Source organism: Rhinopithecus roxellana, chromosome 3 (assembly GCF_007565055.1).
Source record: "Rhinopithecus roxellana isolate Shanxi Qingling chromosome 3, ASM756505v1, whole genome shotgun sequence".
NCBI classification, from domain to species: Eukaryota; Metazoa; Chordata; class Mammalia; order Primates; family Cercopithecidae; genus Rhinopithecus; species Rhinopithecus roxellana.
The window spans coordinates 121,162,048-121,181,702 of NC_044551.1; positions in this window are offsets into that span (position 1 = coordinate 121,162,048).

A 19,655-nucleotide genomic window follows, 5' to 3' on the forward strand; every position below is an offset into this window, starting at 1 on the left:
TTTAAATCATTCTTTGGATTGAGCAGTTTGAAATCACTGTTTCTACGGAATCTGAGAAAGAACATTTGGAATTGCTATTTAGAATATCCTGAAAAAGAAATAACCTGAGAGAGAAACCAGAAGGAAGCTTTCTGTGAAACTGCTCTGTGTCACGTGAATTCCACTCACACAGTTAAGATTCTATTTTCATTGAGGTGTATCATAACACTGTCTTTGTTTAGTCTGCAAAGGATATTCTGGAGGGCTTTGAGGCTTACGGTGAGAAAGGAGAAGTCTTCAGATAGAAATTGGAGAGAAGCTTTCTGAGGAGCTGCTTTGTGACGTGTGCATTCCACTCACAGAAATACACCTTTCTTCACCTAGAGGATTCCAGAATCCCTTTTGGAGAAAAAGCTCCCAAGAGATATTCGGGAGTATAGCGACGACTATGGTGAAAAAGGATATATCCTCAGACAAAACCTGGAAAGAACATTTCTGTGAAACTGTTTTGTGTTAGATATATTTTTGTGTGTCGCATAGTTAAAACTTTAATTATATTATGCAGTTTGCAAACCCTGTCATGCACAGATCTGTGAAGGGACATTCGGGAACACATTCATGCCTATGGTGAAAGAGGAGATATCTTCAGATAAAAACTGGATAGAAGCTTTCTGAGAATCTACTTTGTGATGTATGCTTTCCACTCAGGGAGTTATACCTCTTTTCTCACAGGGCAGTGTTTGAATACTGTTCCTGTGAAACCGCAAAAGTGATATTTTGGAATGCATTGAGGACTATGGCGAATAGTGAAATATACTGAAATAAAATAGAAGAAGAAGCGTTTCAAGAATCTGCTCTTTGATATGTCCATTCACTTCACAGTGTTAATGCTTACTCTTTGTTGCCTAGTTTCGAAACTCTGTCTTCAAACAATCTGTGAAGGGATATTTAGTGATGCCCGGAGGCTTGTAGTGAGCAAACAAACGTCTTCCGATGAAACCTGCAGAGAAACGTTCTGAGCAACTGCTTTGTGATGTGTGTATTCCTCTCCTAGAGTTAAACCATTCCTTGGGTTGAGCAGCTTGAAATCACTGTTTCTGTGGAATCTGAGGAAGGACATTTGGGAACAATCCCTAGAATATGGAGAAAGAAATATCCTCAGGTAAAATCCAGAAAGTAGCTTTCTGTGAAACTGTCCAGTGTCGTCTTAATTCCTCTCACTCAGGTAAGCCTCTCTTTTCATTGAGCAGTTTTCTAGCCCTGTGTATGTTTAACGTGTGCTGGGATATTCGGGAGCACTTTGAGGCTAATGGTGAAAGAGGAAATATGTTCAGACCGAAACTGGATAGAAGCTTTCCGAGGAACTGCTTTGTGATGTGTGCATTCCAGTCAGTGTTATACCTCTGTTCTCATACAGCGTCGTCGACACCCTTTTGGAGAATCAGGTACCAAGTGATATTCAGAGCATGTTGATGCCGATGGTGAAAAGGGAAATAGCCTCAGACAAAAACTGGAAAGAAGCTTTCTAGGATACCACTCTGTGATATGTGTAATGAGCACATTCTAGACGATGTTGAAAAAGGATATATCTTCAGATAAATACTGGAAGGAAGCGTTCTGTGAATCTGCTTTTTGTTATGTTTATTCATGTCACATAGTTGAAGCTTTCTTTACATTACGCAGCTTGGAAACTCCCTCGTGGATGGATTCAAGAAGGGATATTTGGGATCATATTCGGGCCTGTGGTGAAATAGGAAATATAGTCAGATAAAAACTGGCGAGAAGCTTTCTGACAAACTGCTTGGTGATGTGTGCTTTCCTCTCAGGGAGTTATAGCTTTCTTCTCATAAAGCACAGTTTGAACACTGTTCCTGTAAAACCGAAAGCGTGATATTCGGAGCACATAGAAGACTATGGCAAAAAGTGAAATGTCGATTAATGCATAACAGAAAGAAGCACTTGAAGAAACTGCTCTCTGACATGTCCATTCTTTTCACAGGGTTAAAGCTTACTCTGCATTTCCCAGTTTGAAAGTCGGTCTTTGAGGCTTCTGTGAAGGGATAGTAAGTGACTGACTGGAGGCCTGGGTGAAGCAAGGAAATGTCTTCCATCAAAAATCGGAGAGAAGTTTTCTTCGCAACTCTTTTGTGATGTTTCTATTCATCTCTTAGAATTAAATAATTGTTTGGATTGAGCAGTTTGAAATCACTGTTTTTGTGGAATCTGAGAAAGGACATTTGGAAACGCTCTTTAAAACATCCTGTAAAAGAAATAACCTCAGAAATAATGCAAAAGGAATCTTTCGGCGAGACTGCTCTTTGTCAAGTGAATTTCGCTCACTCAGTTAAGCTTCTCTTTTCATTGAGCTGTATCATAACACTGTTTTTGTTTAGTCTGCGAAGGGATATTCAGGAAGGCTTTGAGGGTTATGTGAGAAAGGAAACGTCTTTAGATAGAAACTGGAGATAAGCTTTCTGAGGAGCTGCTTAGTGACGTGTGCATTCCACTCACAGAAATATACATTTCTTCTCCTATAGGATTCCGGAATCCCTTTTGGAGAAAAAGCTACCAAGAGATATTCGGGACCATAGCGAAGACAATGGTGAAAAAAGATATATCCTCAGAGAAAAACTGGAAAGAATATTTCTGTGAAACTGCTTTGTGTTAAATATATTTCTTCATCTCACATAGTTCAGACTTTAATTATACTACGGAGTTTGGAAACTCCGTAATGCACGGATCTGCGAAGGCACGTTCAGGAGCACATTCAGGCCCACGGTGAAGGAGGAGATATCTTCATATAAAAACTGGATAGAAGCTTTCTGAGGAACAAATTTGTGATTTATGCATTCCCCTCAAGAAGTTATACCTCTTTTCTCACAAGGCAAGGTTTGAGCACTGTTCCTGTGAAACCAGAAAAGTGATATTTCAGAACTCTTTGAGGACTATGGTGAATAGTGAAATATACTCTAATAAAATCGAGGAAGAAGCGTTCCAAGAATCTGCTCTCTGATATGTGCATTCTCTTCACAGAGTTAATGCTTACTCTATGTTGCCCAGTTTCGGAACTCTGTCTTTGAAGAATCTGTGAAGGGATATTTAGTGACGCCCGGATGTTTGTGGTGAGCAAGGAAACGTCTTCTGATGTAAGCTGCAGAGAAATGTACTGAGCAACTGCTTTGAGAAGTGTGTGTTCGTCTCATAGAGTTAAACCATTCTTTAGATTGAGCAGCTTGAAATCACTTTTTTTGTGGAATCGGAAAAAGGACATTTGGGAACAATCCTAGGAATATGGAGAAAGAAATATCCTCAGGTAAAATCCAGAAGGAAGCTTTCTGTGAAACTGCTCTGTGTCGTCTTAATTCTTCTCACTCAAATAAGCCTCTTTTTTCATTGAGCAGTTTTCTAACCCTGTGTATGTTTAGCGTGTGATGGGATATTCGGGAGCACTTTGAGGCTAACGGTGAAAAAGGAAATGTGTTCAGACCAAAACTGGAGAAAAGCATTCCGAGGAACTGCGTTGTGTCATTTGCATTCCAGTCATCGTGTTATACCTCTATTCTCATACAGCGTCAGGGAATCCCTTTTGGAGAAACAGATACGAAGTGACATTCGGGAGCATGTTGATGCCAATGGTGAAAAGGGAAAGAGCCTCAGACAAAAACTGGAAAGAAGCTTTCTAGGAAACTACTCTGTGATATCTGTAATCATCTCACATAGATAAAGCTTTGTTTAATTTATGCAGCTTGGAAACTGTCATGGACGGATCCATGAAGCGACCTTCAGGAGCACATTCTGGACTCTGGTGAAAAAGGAAATATCTTCAGATAAACACTGGAAAGAAACTTTCAATTAAACTGCATTTTGCTATGTTTATTCATCTCGCATAGATGAAGCTTTCTTCACAATACGCAGCTTGGAATCTCCTTCATGGATGGATCCACGAAGGGATATTTGGGATCACATTCAGGCCTAGGGTTAAATAGGAAATAGAGTCAGATAAAAACTGGAGAGAAGCTTTCTGAGCAACCACTTGGTGATGTGTGCATTCCACTCAGGGAGTTATACCTCTTTTCTCACAAGCAGTGTTTGAACACTGTTCCTGTGAAAACGACAAAGTGATATTTCAGAGCGCATTGAGGACTATGGAGAATAGTGAAATATGCTGAAATAAAATCGAGGAAGAAGCGTTCCAAGAACTGCTCTCTGATACATGCATTCACTTCACAGAGTTAATGCTTATTATTTGTTGCCCAGTTTCGAAACTCTGTCTTTGAAGAATCTGTGAAGGGATATTTAGTGATGTCTGGAGGCTTGTGGAGAGCAAGGAAACATCTTCTGATGAAACCTGCAGAGAAACGTTCTGAGCAACTGCTTTGTGATGTGTGTATTCATCTCATAGAGTTAAACCGTTCTTTGGATTCTGCAGGTTGAAATCACTGTTTTTGTGGAAACTGAGGAAGGACATTTGGGAACAGGTCCTTAGAATATGGACAAAGAAATATCCTCAGGTAAAATCCAGAAGGAAGTTTCTGTGAAACTGCTCTGTGTCATTTAACTCCTCTCACTCGGTTAACCCTCTCTTTTCATTGAGCAGTTTTCTAACCCTGTGTATGTTTAGCATGTGATGGGATATTCGGGAGCAGTTTGAGGCTTACGGTGAAAAGGGAAATATGTTCAGACCGAAACTGGAGAGAAGGTTTCTGAGGAACTGCTTTGTGACGTGTGCATTCCACTCACAGTGCTATAACTCTCTTCTCATACAGCGTCGAGGAAACCTTTTTGGAGAAAGAGTTACCAAGTGATATTCAGGAGTATGTCGATGCCGATGGTGAAAAGGGAAAGAGCCTCAGACAAAAACTGGAAGGAAGATTTCTAGGAAACTACTCTGTGATATGTGTAATCATCTCACATAGATAAAGCTTTCCTTACATTGCGCAGCTTGGAAACTGTCATGGACAGATCCACGAAGGGACCTTTGGGAGCACATTCAGGAATATGGTGAAAAATGAAATATCTTCAGATAAAAACTGGAAAGAAGCTTTCTGTGAATCTGGTTTTTGCTATGTTTATTCATCTCACATAGAAGAAGCTTCCTTTGCATTGCACAGCTTGGAAAGTCCCTCGTGGATGGTTCCACCAAGGGATATTTGGGATCATATTCTGTCCTATGGTGAAATAGGAAATAGAGTCAGATAAAAACTGGAGAGAAGCTTTCTGAGAAACTGCATGGTGATGTGTGGATTCCACACAGGGAGTTATAACATTCTTCTCATAAGGCACTGTTTGAACACTGTTCCTGTAAAACCAAAAGAGTGATATTCGGATCACATTGAAGACTATGGCATAAAGTGAAATGTCGTTCAATAAAAAACAGAAAGAAACACTCAAAGAAACTGCTCTCTGACATGTCCATTCTTTTCACAGGGTTAAAGCTTACTCTATATTTCCCAGGTTGAAAGTCCATCTTTGAGGGTTTTGCGAAGGGATAGTAAGTGGCAACCGAAGGTCTGTGTTGAAAAAGGAAATGTCTTTCATCAATAATTGGAGAGAAGCCTTCTGCGCAACTGTTTTGTGATGTTTGTATTCATCACATAGAGTTAAATTATTCTTTGGGTTGAGCAGTTTGAAATCACTGTTACTGTGGAATCTGAGACAGAACATTTGGAAACGCTCTTTAGAATATCCTGAAAAAGAAATAACCTCAGAGAGAAACCAGAAGGAAGCTTTCTGTGAAACTGCTCTTTGTCACGCAAATTCCCCTCACACAGTTAAGCTTCTCTTTTCATTGATCAGTATCATAACACTGTTTTTGCTTAGTCTGCGAAGAGATATTCAGCAACGCTTTGAGGCTTACAGTGAGACAGGAAACATCTTCAGATAGAAACTGGAGAGTAGCTTTCTGAGGAGCTGCTTTGTGAAGTCTGCATTCCACAAACAGAAATATAGCTTTTTACTCAAAGGGGATTCCTGAATCCCTTTTGGAGAAAAAGGTACCAAGAGATATTTGGAAGTATAGGGACGGCTATGGTGAAAAAGGAAATATTCTCAGACAAAACCTGGAAAGAAGATTTTTGTGAAACTACTTTGTGTTAGATATATTTGTTCATCTCGCATAGTTAAAACTTTCTATATATTACACAGTTTGGAAACTCCGTCATGCATGGATCCGCGAAGGGACATTCGGGAGCACATTCAGGCCTATGGTGAAAGAGGAGATATCTTCAGATAAAAACTGGATAGAAACTTTCTGAGAAACTACTTTGTGATGTATGCATTCCACTCAGGGAGTTATAGCTCTTTTCTCACAAGGCAGTTTTTGAACATTGTTCCTGTGAAACTGAAAAGGTGATATTTTGGAGCGCATTGAGGACTATGGCGAATAGTGAAATATACTGAAATAAACTCGAGTAAGAAGCATTCCACGAATCTGATCTCTGACGTGTGCATTCACTTCACAGAGTTAATGCTTACTCTATGTTGCCCAGTTTCAAAACTCTGTCTTTGAAGAATCTGTGAAGGGATATTTAGTGACGCCTGGAGGCTTGTGGTGAGCAAGGAAACATCTTCTGATGAAACCTGCAGAGAAAATTTCTGAGCAACTGCTTTGTGATGTGTGTATTTATCTCATGGAGTTAACCCATTCTTTGGATTGAGCAGCTTGAAATCACTGTTTTTGTGGCATCTGAGGAAGGACATTTGGGAACGATCCTTAGAATACGGAAAAGGAAATATCCTCAGGGAAAATCCAGAAAGAAGCTTTCTGTGAATCTACTCTGTGTCGTCTTAATTCCTCTCACTCAGTTAAGCCTGTCTTTTCATTGATTAGTTTTCTCATCCTGTGCATGTTTAGCATGTGATCGGATATTCGGGAGCACTTGGAGGCTTACGGTGATAAAGGAAATATGTTCAGACCGAAACTGGAGAGAAGCTTTCAGAGGAACTGCTTTGTGACGTGCGCATTCCACTCACAGTGTTATACCTCTCTTCTCATACAGCGTCGCAGGTACCAAGTGGTATTCTGGAGCATGTTGATGCTGATGGTGAAAAAGGAAATAGCCTCAGAAAAAAAATGGAAAGAAGCTTTCTAGGAAACTATTCTGTGATATCTGTAATCACCTCACACCAGATTAAGATTTCTTTACATTACGCAGCTTGGAAACTGTCATGGACGGATCCACAAAGGGACCTTCAGGAGCACATTCAGGACTATGGTGAAAAAGGAAATATCTTCAGATAAACACTGGAAAGAAGCTTTCTGTGAATCTGCATTTTCCTATATTCATTCAACTCACATATTGGAAGCTTTCTTTACGTTACGTGGTTTGGAAGTCCCTCATGGATGGATTCGAGAAGGGATATTAGGGATCACATTCGGGACTATGGTGAAATTGCATTGTGACCTGTGAGCACAACTCACAGAGTTACACTTTCCTTTTCATTGATCCGTTTGCTAACACTCTTTTCTTGAAATCTGCATTGGGATATTTCTTATCGCAATGAAGCTGACGGAGACAATGGAAATTTCCTCAAATAAAAACTAGAAAGTAGCTTTCTGAGAAACTTCTTTGTGATATGTGAATTCATCTCACCGAGTTACAACTTTGTTTTCACGAAGCAGTTTGCTAACACTGTTTTCGTGGAATCTGCAAAGTGATATGTGGGAGCGCATAGAGGCCCATGGTGAAAATGGAAGTATTCTCAGATAAAAACTAGAAAAAATCTTTCTGAGAAATTGCTTTCTGATGTGTGAGTTAATCACAAAATGATTCACCGTTGCCTTCTTGCAGCAGTTTGCTAACACTCTTCTTGTGGAATGTGCAAAGTGATATTTGGGAGCTCATTGAGGGCTATGTTGAAAAAGGAAATATCCTCAGTTAAAAACTGGAATGAAGCGTTCTGAGAAACTGCATTGTGACATGTGGATGCAACTCACAGAGTGACACTTTCCTTTTCATTGATCCGTTTGCTGACACTCTTGTCTTGAAATCTGCATTGGGATATTTCTTAGCACAATGAAGCTGATGGTGACAAAGGAAATTTCCTCATATAAAAACTAGAAAGTAGCTTTTTGAGAAACTTCTTTGTGACCTGGGAATTCATCTCACTGAATTACAACTTTGTCTTCATGAAGCAGTTTGCTAACACTATTGTGGTGGAATCTGTAAGGTGATATTTGGGAGCGCACTGAGGCCCATGGTGTAAACGGAAATATCCTCAGATGAAAACTAGAAAGAAGTTTCCTGAGAAATTGCCTTCTCATATGGGAATTCATCACACGGAGATTCACCTTTCTCTTCTTGTAGCTGTGTGCTAACACTGTTTTCGTGGATTCTGTAAAGTGATATTTGGGAGCTCATTGAGGGCTATGGTGAAAAAGGAAATATCCTACGAGAAAAACCGGAATGAAGTTTCTGAGAAACTGCTTTGTGATGTGTGAATTCATTTCAAAGTGTTACACCACTGTTTCTTGGAGGAGTCTGCTAGCATTGACTTTGTGGAAGCTCAGAAGTGATGTCTTGGATATCGTTGAATGCCATGGTGAATAATGAAATATCTTCAGACAAATCTGCAGAAGCCTTCTCAGAAACTTCTTTGTTGTGGGTGAATTCAGCTCACAGGGTTAGATGATTGTTTTCATTCAAAAGCTTGCTAACAGAGTTTCTGCAGAAACTGCAATAAGACACACAGTGGCGCTCCGAGACCACAAATAACCTCAGCTCAAACAAGAAAGAAGCTTTCTGAGAAACTGCTTTGTGATGTGTGAATTCAATTCACTGAGTTACTCCTGTGTTTCCTGGAGCCATTGGCTAGCCCTGTTTTTGTGGAATCTGAGAAAAGATATTTCGGATCCCTTTGAAGACTATAGGACCAAAGGAAATATCCTCCGTTTAAAATTAGATAGAAGCTTTCTGAGAAACTTCAATGTGATCTGTAATTCACCTCACAGAGTTACACCTTTCTCCTCATGAAGCCATTCACTGAGACTGTTCTCGTGGAATTTGCAAGATGATATTTGGGAGCCCAGTGAGGTTTGTTGAAAAAGGAAATCTCCTCAGATAAAAACTGGAAGGAAGCATTCTGAGAAACTGCATTGTGACCTGTGAATACAATTCACAGAGTTAAACTTTCCTTTTCATTGATCCGTTTGCTAACACTCTTTTTTTGTAATCTGCATTGGGATATTTCTTAGTGCAATGAAGCTGACGGAGACAAAGGAAATATCCTCAAATAAAAACTAGAAAGTCACTTTCTGAGAAATTTCTTTGTGACATGTGAATTCATCTCACTAAGTTACAACTTTGTCTTTATGAGCAGTTTGTTAACACTGTTGTCGTAGAATCTTCAAAGTGATATTTGGGATCCTATGGAGGCCCAGGGTGAAAAAGGAAATATCCTCAGATAAAATCTAGAGAGAAGCTTTCCGATAAATTGCTTTGTGATCTGTGAATTCATCAAAAAGACGTTCACCTTTCCCTTCTTATAGCAGTTTGCTAACAGTGTTTTTGTGGAATCTGCAAAGTGATATTTGGGAGCTCATTGAGGCCTATGGTCAAAACGGAAATATCCTCAGATAATGACTAGAAAGAAGCTTTCTCAGAAGTTTCTTTCTGCAGTGTGAACACATAACACAGAGATTCATTTTTCCCTTCTTGGAGCAGTTTCCTAACACTGTTGTCATGAATCCTGCCAACTGATATTTGTGAGCTCATTGAGGGCTGCGGTGAAAAAGGAAATATCCTCATATAAAAACTAGAAAGAAGCGTTCTAAGAAACTGCATCGTGATATGTGGATGCAATTCACAGAGTTACACTTTCCTTTTCATTCATACCCTTGGTATGACTCTTTTCGTGAAATCTGCATTGGGATATTTCTTAGCGCAAAGAAGCTGACGGTGACACAGGAGATATCCTCAGATAAAAACTAGACAATAGCTTTCTGAGAAACTTCTTTGTGACATGTGAATTCATCTCACAGTGTTACAACTTTGTCTTCATGAAGCAGTTTGCTAACACTGTTGTTGTCAAATCTGCAAAGTGTAATTTGGGAGCTCATTGAGGGCTATGGGGAAAAAGGATATGTCCTCAGATTAAAACTGAAAAGAAGCGTTCTGGGAAACTGCATTATGATGTGTTAATGCAACTCACAGAGTTACACTTTTCTCTTCAGAGATCAGTTTGCTAACACAGTTTTCTTTAAATCTGCAATTGGATACTTCTGAGCCCAATGAGGCTTATGGTGACAAAGGAAATATCCTCAGACAAAAACTGCAAAGAAGCTCTCTTAGAAACTTCTTTGTGATGTGTCAATTCATCTCACAGCGTTACACTTACGTTTCATGGAGCAGTTGATCAACACTGTCTTTAAGGAACCTGAGAAGTGCTACTTTGGATCCCATTGAGGCCTATGCTGTTACAGGAAATATCCTCAATAAAAAACGTGAAAGAATCTTTGTGACAAACTTCTTTGTGATATGGGAATTCATCTCACAGAGTAACAACTTAGTCTTCATGAAGCAGTTTGCTACCAGTGTTTTCGTGGAATGCAGAAAGTGATATTTGGGAGCGCATTGAGGCCTATGGTGAAAACGATAATATCCTCAGATAATAACTAGAAAGAAGCTTTCTCAGAAGTTGCTTTGTGATGTGTGAATTCATAACACAGAGATTCACTTTTTTGTTCTTGCAGAAGGTTCCTAACACTGTTTTCGTGGATTCTGCCAAGTGATATTTGGGAACCCAGTGAGGTTTATGGTGACAAAAGAAATCTCCTCAGAAAAACTGGAAGGAAGCGTTCTGAGAAACTGCACAGAGACCTGTGAATACAACTCACAGAGTTACACTTTCCTTTTCATTGATCCGTTTGCTAACACTCTTTTATTGAAATCTGCATTGAGATATGTCTTAGCGCAATGAAGCTGATGGAGACAAAGGAAATATCCTTAAATAAAAACTAGACAGTCGCTTTCTAAGAAACTTCTTTGTGATATGTGAATTCATCTCACCGAGTTACAACTTTGTCTTCACGAAGCAGTTTGCTAACACTGTTGTCGTGGAATCTGCAAAGTGATATTTGGGAGCGCATGGAGGCCCATGGTGGAAACGGAAATATCTTCAGATATAATCGAGAAAGAAGATTTCTGAGAGATTGCTTTGTGATTTGTGAATTCATCACAAAGACATTCAACTTTCCCTTCTTGTAGTAGTTTGCTAAGAGTGTTTTCGTGGAATCTGCAAAGTGATATTTGGGAGCGCATTGAGGCCTATGGTGAAAACAGAAATATCCTCAGATAATAACTAGAAAGAAGCTTTCTTAGAAATTTCTTTGTGATGTGTCAATTCACCTCACAGAGTTACACTTACGTTTCATGGAGCAGTCGATTAACACTGTCTTTGAGGAATCTGAGAAATGCTACCTTGGATCGCATTGAGACCTACGCTGTTACAGGAAATATCCTCAATTAAAAACGTGAAAGAAGCTTTGTGACAATCTTCTTTGTGATATGTGAATTCATCTCACAGAGTAACAACTTAGTCTTCATGAAGCAGTTTCCTAACAGTGTGTTCGTGGAATCTGCAAAGTGATATTTGGGAGCGCATTGAGGCCTATGGTGAAAATAGAAATATCCTCAGAATATAACTAGAAAGAAGCTTTCTCAGAAGTTACTTTCTGATGTGTGAATTCATAACACGGAGATTCACTTTTCTGTTCTTGCAGCAGGTTCCTAACACTGTTGTCGTGGATTCTGCCAAGTGATATTTGGGAGATCATTGAGGCTATGGTGAAAAAGGAAATATCCTCAGATAAAAACTGAAAAGAAGCGTTCTTAGAAACTGCCTTGTGACATGTGGATGCAACTCACAGAGTTACATTTTCCTTTTCATTGATCCGTTGCAAATACTCTTTTCTTACAATCTGCATTGTGATATCTCTAAGTGCAATGAAGTTGACAGTGAGAAAGGAAATATGCTCAAAGAAAAACCAGAAACCGGTGTTCTGAGAAACTTTCTTGTGACATGTGAATTCATCTCACTGAGTTACAACTTTGGCTTCATGAAGCAGTTTGCTAACGCTGTTGTCATGGAATCTGCAAAGTGATATTTGGGAGCTCATTGAGGGCTATGGTGAAAAAGAAATATCCTCTGAGAAAAACCGGAATGAAGCTTTCTCAGAAACTGCTTTGTGATGTGTGAATTCATTTCAAAGTGTTACACCACTGTTTCATGGAGGAGTCTGCTATCACTGACTTTGTGGAAGCTCAGAAGTGATGTCTTGGATATCATTGAATCCCATGGAGAATAATGAAATATCTTCAGACAAATCTGTAGAGAAGCCTTCTCAGAAACTTCTCTGTTGTGGGTGATATCAGCTCACAGGGTTAGATGACTGTTTTCATTCAGGAGCTTCCTAACAGTGTTTTCGCAGAAAGTGCAATAAGACACACGGTGGCAATCTGAGACCACAAATAACCTTAGCTAAAACAAGAAATAAGCTTTCTGAGAAACTGCTCTGTGATGTGTGAATTCAACTCACTGAGTTACTGCTGTATTTCGTGGAGACATTGGCTAGACCTGTTTTTGTGGATTCTGAGAACTGATATTTCGGATCCCTTTGAAGACTACAGGGCCATAAGAAATATGCTCCGTTAAAAATGAGAAAGAAGCCTTCTGAGAAACTTCAACGTGATCTGTGAATTCATCTCACAGCGTTACACCTTTCTCTTCATGAAGCCATTCACCAAGATTGTTCTCGTGGAATTTGCAAAGTGATATTTGGGAGCCCAGTGAGGGTTATGTTGAAAAAGGAAATCTCCTCTCACATTTAAACTGGAAAGAAGCGTTGAGGGAAACTGCACTGTGACCTGTGAATACAACTCACAGAGTTACACTTTCCTTTTCACTGATCCGTTTGCTAACACTCTTTTCCTGAAATCTGCATTGAGATATTTCTTAGCGCAATAAAACTGACGGTGACAAAGGAAATATCCTCAGATTAAAAACTAGAAAGTCGCTTTCTGAGAAACTTCTTTGTGACATGTGAATTCATCTCACTGCGTTACAACTTTGTCTTCATGAAGCAGTTTGCTAACACTGTTGTCGTGGAAACTGCAAAGTGATATTTGGGAGCTCCTTGAGGGCTATGGTGAAACAGGAAACATACTCAGATAAACACTGGAAAGAAGGGTTCTGAGAAACTGAATTATGATATGTGAATGCAACTCACAGAGTAACACTTTTCTCTTCAGAGATCAGTTTGCCAACACAGTTTTCTTGAAATCTGCAATTGGATATTTCTGAGCGCAATGAGGATTACGGTGACAAAGGAAATATCCTCAGACAAAAACTACAAAGAAGCTTTCTTGGAAACTTCTTTGGGATGTGTCAATTCATCTCACAGAGTTACACTTACGTTTCATGGAGCAGTCGATTAACACTGTCTTCGAGGAACCTAAGAGGTGCTACCTTGGATCGCATTGAGCCCTACGCTGTTACAGGAAATATCCTCAATTACATAACGTGAAAGAAGGTTTGTGACAAAATTCTTTATGATATGTGAATTCATGTCATAGAATACAACTTAGTCTTAATGAAGCAGTTTGCTAACAGTGTTTTCGTGGAATCTGCAAAGTGATATTTGGGAGCCCACTGGGGCCCATGGTGAAAAAGGAAATATCCTCAGATAATAACTAGGGAGAAGCTTTCTGAGAGATTGCTTTCTGATGTGTGACTTCATCACACAGAGTTCCACCCTTCCCTTCTTGGAACAGTTTGCTAACACTGGTGTCATGGATTCTGCAAAGTGATATTTGGGACTTCACTGAGGGCTATGGTGAAAAAGGAAATATCTTCAGATCAAAACTGGAAAGACGCATTCTGAGAAACTGCATTGTGACAGGTGAATGCAATGCACAGCGTAACACGTTTCTGTTTAGTGATCAGTTTGCTAATACAGTTTTCTTGAAATTTGCAATGGGATGCTTCTTAGCGCAATGAAGCTTATGGTGACAAAGGAAATATCCTCCGATGAAAACTAGAAAGAAGCTTTCTTAGAAACATCTTGGTGATGTGCAATTCATCTCACAGTGTTTCACCTATGTTGCGTGGAGCAGTCCATTCACACTGTCTTTGAGGAACCTGAGAAGGGCTACTTTGGATCGCATTGAGGCCTACGCTGATAAAGGAAATATCATCAGTTGAAAACGTGAAAGAAGCTTTCTGAGAAACTTCTTTCTGCTCTCTGAATTCCTCTCCCAGAGTTACTGCTTAGTTCTCAGGAAGCAGTTTGCTAACACTCTTTTCGTGGAATCTGCAAAGTGAGATTTGGGAGCCAATCACACAGCCAATCACACAAGTTTCCACCCTTCCATTCTTGGAAAAGTTTGCTAACAATGTTGTCGTGGATTCTGCAAATTGATATTTGGGAGCTCACTGAGGGCTATGGTGAAAAAGGAAATATCCTCAGATCAAAACTGGAAAGAAGCCGTCTGAGAAACTGCATTGCGATGTGTGAATGTAACTCACTGAGTTACAACTTTCTCTTTAGTGATCAGTCTGCTAACACAGTTTTCTTGAAATCTAAAATGGGATACTTCTTAGCGCAAAGATGCTTATGGTGATAAAGGGAATATCCTCAGATGAAAACTAGAAAGAACCTTTTTTAGAAACTTCCAGGTGATGTGTGAATTAATCTCCCAGAGTTACACTTATGTTTCATCTAGCTGTCAATTAACACTGTCTTTGAGGAACCTGAGAAGGAAGAGTTGTGAGAAACTGCATTTTGACTTGTGAATAGAACTCACAGTGTTACACTTTCCTTTTCATTGATCCATTTGCTAACACTCTTTTCTTGTAATCTGCATTGGGATATTTCTTTGTGCAATGAAGCTGACAGAGACAAAGGAAATATCCTCACATAAAAACTAGAAAATCTCTTTCTGAGAAACTTCTTTGTGATATGTGAATTCATCTCACCGAGTTACAACTTTGTCTTCACGAAGCAGTTTGCTAACACTGTTGTCGTGGAATTTGCAAAGTGAATTTGGAAGCCCATGGAAGCCCATGGTGAAAACGGAAATATCCTCAGGTAAAATGTAGAAAGAAGCTTTCTGAGAAATTGCTTAGTGATTTGTGAATTCGTCACAAAGACATTCACCTTTCCCTTCTTGTAGCAGTTTGCTAACCATGTTTTCGTGGAATCTGCCAAGTGATATTTGGGAGCGCATTGAGTCCTATGGTGAAAACGGAAATATCCTCAGCTAATAACTAGAAAGATGCTTTCTCAGAAGTTGCTTTCTGTTGTTTGAATTCATAACACAGAGATTCAATTTTCCCTTCTTGTAGCAGTTGTCCTGTCATCGTGGATCCTGCCAAATGATATTTGGGAGGTCATTGAGGGTTATTGTGAAAAAGGAAATATCCTCAGATAAAAACTAGAAAGAAGCGTTCTGACAAACTGCATTGTGACATGTGAATGCAACTCACAGAGTTACACTTTCCTTTTCATTGATCCGTTTGCTAACAGTCTTGTCTTAAAATCTGCATTGGGATATTTCTTAGCTCAATGAAGCTGACTGTGACAAAGGAGATCACCTCAAATAAAAAGTAGAAAGTAGTTTTCTGAGAAACTTCTTTGTGACATGTGAGTTCATCTCACCGAGTTACAACTTTGTCTTCACGAAGAAGTTGGCTAACACTGTTGTCGTTGAATCTGCATAGTGATATTTGGGAGCGCATTGAAGCCCATGGTGAAAACGGAAATATCCTCATGTAAAAACTAGAAAGAAGCTTTCTGAGAAATTGCCTTTTGATATGCGAATTCATCACACAGAGATTCACCTGTCCCTTCTTGTAGCAGTGTGATAAAACTGTTTTCGTGGATTTTGCAAAGTGATATTTGGGAGCTTTTGTGATATGTGAATTCATTTCAAAATGTTACACCACTCTTTCATGGAGGAGTTTGCTAGCACTGACTTTGTGGAAGATCAGAAGTTATGTCTTGATTACCGTTGAATCCCATGGTGAATAATGAAATATCTTCAGACAAATCTACAGAGAAGCCTTCTCAGAAACTTCTCTGTTGTGGGTGAATTCAGCTGACAGTGTTAGATGATTGTTTTCATTCAGAAGCTTGCTAACAGTGCTTTCGCAGAAACTGCAATAAGACACACGGTGGCGCTCTGAGACAACCTCAGCTCAAACAAGAAAGAAGCTTTCTGAGAAACTGCTCTGTGATGAGTGAATTCAATTCACTGTGTTACTCCTGTATTTCATGGAGCCGTTGGCTAGCCCTGTTTTTGTGGAATTTGAGAACTGATATTTCGGATCCCTTTGAAGACTATAGGGACAAAGGAAATATCCTCCGTTAAAAATGAGAAAGAAACTTCTGAGAAACTTCAATGTGATCTGTGAATTCATCTCACAGTGTTACATCTTTCTCCTCATGAAGCCGTTCGCTAACATTATTCTCATGGAATTTGCAAAGTGATATTTGGGAGCCCAGTGAGGGTTATGGTAAAAAAGGAATTATCCTCAGATAAAAACTGGAAGAAAACGTTCTGAGAAACTGCATTGTGACCTGTGGATACAACTCACAGAGTTACACTTTCCTTTTCATTGATCCGTTTGCGGACACTCTTTTCTTGAAATCTGCATTGGGATATTTCTTAGCACAATGAAGCTGACGGAGACAAAGGAGACATCCTCAGATAAAAACTAGAAAGTAGCTTTCTGAGAAACTTCTTTGTGATATGTGAATTCATCTCACCGAGTTACAACTTTGTCTTCATGAAGCAGTTTGCTAACAGTATTGTCGTGGAATCTGCAAAGTGATATTTGGGAGCTCATTGAGGCACATGGTGAAAATGGAAATATTGTCAGAAAAAAAAATAGAAAGAAGCTTTCTGAGAAATTGCTTTGTGATGTGTGAATTCATCACAAAGAGATTCATTTTTCCCTTCTTGTAGTAGTTTGCTAACACTGTTGTCGTGGAATCTGCAAAGTGATATTTCGGAGCTCAGTGAGGGCTATGGTGAAGAGGAAATATCCTCAGATGAAAACTGGAAAGAAGTATTCTGAGAAACTGCATTATGATGTGTGAATGCAACTCACATAGTTACAGTTTTCTATTCAGAGATCAGTCTGTTAACACAGTTTTCTTGAAATCTGCAATTGGATACTTCTGAGCGCAATGAGGGTTACAGTGACAAGGGAAATATCCCCAGACAAAAACCATAAAGAAGCTTTCTTTGAAACTTTTTTGTGATGTGTGAATTCATCTCACAGAGTTACACTTCCATTTCATGGATCAGTCGATTAACACTGTCTTTGAGGAACCTTAGAAGGGCTACCTTGGATCGCAGTAAGGCCTACGCTGTTACAGGAAATATCCTCCATTAAAAACGTGAAAGAAGCTTTGTGACAAACGTCGTTGTGATATGTGAATTCATCTCACAGAGTAACAACTTAATCTTCAGGAAGCAGTTTGCTAACAGTGTTTTCGAGGAATCTGCAAAGTGATATTTCAGAGCGCATTGAGACCGATGATGCAAACGGAAATATCCTCAGATAATAACTAGAAAGAAGCTTTCTCAGAAGTTTTTTTCTGATGTGTGAATTCATAACACAGAGATTCACTGTTCTGTTCTTGTAGCAGTTTGCTAACACTGTTGTCGTGGATTCTGCCAAATGATATTTGGGAGGTCATTGAGGGCTATTGTGAAAAAGGAAATATCCTCAGATAAAAACTGGAAAGAAGCGTTCTGACAAACTGCATTGTGACATGTGAATGCAATTCACAGAGTTACACTTTCCTTTCCATTGATCCGTTTGCTGACACTCTTGTCTTGAAATCTGCATTGGGATATTTCTCAGCACAATGAAGCTGACGATGACAAAGCAGATGACCTCAAATAAAAAGTGGAAGGTAGCTTTCTGAGAAACTTCTTTGTGACATGTGAATTCATCTCACCGAGTTACAACTTTGTCTTCATGAAGCAGTTTGCTAACACTTTTGTCGTGGAATCTACAAAGTGATAATGGGGAGAGCTTTGAGGAAAATGGTGAAAATGGAAATATCCTCAGATAAAAACTAGAAAGAAGCTTTTTGAGAAATTGCTTTCTTATGTGTGAATTCATCACAAAGAGATTCAGCTTTCCCTTCTTGTACCTGTTTGCTAACATTGTTTTCGTGGAATCTGCAAAGTGATATTTGGGAGCGCATTGAGGCCTATGGTGAAAACGGAAATATCCTCAGATAATAACTAGAAAGAAGCTTCCTCAGAAGTTGCTTTCTGTTGCATGAATTCATAACACAGAGATTCACTTTTCCCTTCCTGTAGCAGTTTGCTAACACTCTTGTCGTGGATTCTGTCAAGTGATATTTGGGAGCTCATTGAGGGCTATGGTGAAATAGGAAATATCCTCAGATAAAAACTGGAAAGAAGCGTTCTGAGAAACCTCACTGTGACATGTGAATGTAACTCACAGTTACACTTTTCTTTTCCTTTATCCGTTTGCTAACACTCTTTTCTTCAAGTCTGCATTGGGATATTTCTTAGCGCAATGAAGCTGACGGTGAGAAAGGAAATATCCTAAAAAAAACTAGAAAGTGGCTTTCTGAGAAACTTCTTTGTGATGTGTGAATTCATCTCACAGAGTTACAGTTACGTTCATGGAACAGTCGATTAACACTGTCTTTGAGGAACCTGAGAAGAGCTTCTTTGAATCGCGTTTAGGCCTATGCTGTTACAGAAAATATCCTAAATTAAAAACGTGAAAGAAGCTTTGTGAGATATTTCTTTGTGATATGAGCATTCATCTCAGCGAGTTACTACTTTGTCTTCATGAACCATTTTGCTAACACCGTTGTCGTGGAATCTGCAAAGTGATATTTGAGAGCGCATTGAGGCCCATTGTGAAAACAGAAATATCTTCAGATAAAAACTAGAAAGAAGCTTTCTGAGAAATTGCTTTCTGATGTGTGAATTCCTTACACAGAGATTGACCTTTCCTTTCTTGTACCAGTGTGCTAAAACTGTTTTCGTGGATTCTGCAAAGTCATATTTGGGAGCTCATTGAGGTCTATGGTGAAAAAGGAAATATCCTCGAGAAAAACTGGAATGAAGCTTTCTGAGAAACTGCTTTGTGATGTGTGAATTCATTTCAAAATGTTACACCACCCTTTCGTGGAAGAGTCGGCTAGCAGTGACTTTGTGGAAGCTCAGAAGTGATGTCTTGGATATTGTTGAATCGCATGCTGTATAATGAAATATCTTGAGACAAATCTGCAGAGAAGCCTTCTCAGAAACTTCTTTGTTGTGCGTAAATTCAGCTCACAGTGTTAGATTATTGTTTTCATTCAGAAGCTTGCTAACAGTGTTTTCACAGAAACTGCAATAAGACACTCAGTGGAGAACCGAGACCACAAATAACCTCAGCTCAAACAAGAAAGAAGCTTTATGAGTAACTGCTCTGTGATGTGTGAATTCAACTCACTGAGTTACTCGTGTATTTCATGGAGCCGTGGGCTAGCCCTGTTTTTGTGGAATCTGAGAACTGATATTTCGGATCTCTTTGAAGAGTACAGGGCAAAGGAAATATACTCAGATAAAAGCTAGAAAGAAGCTTTTGGAGAAATTGTTTACTAATTCTGGCATTTCTTTTGGAGAAAAAGCTAC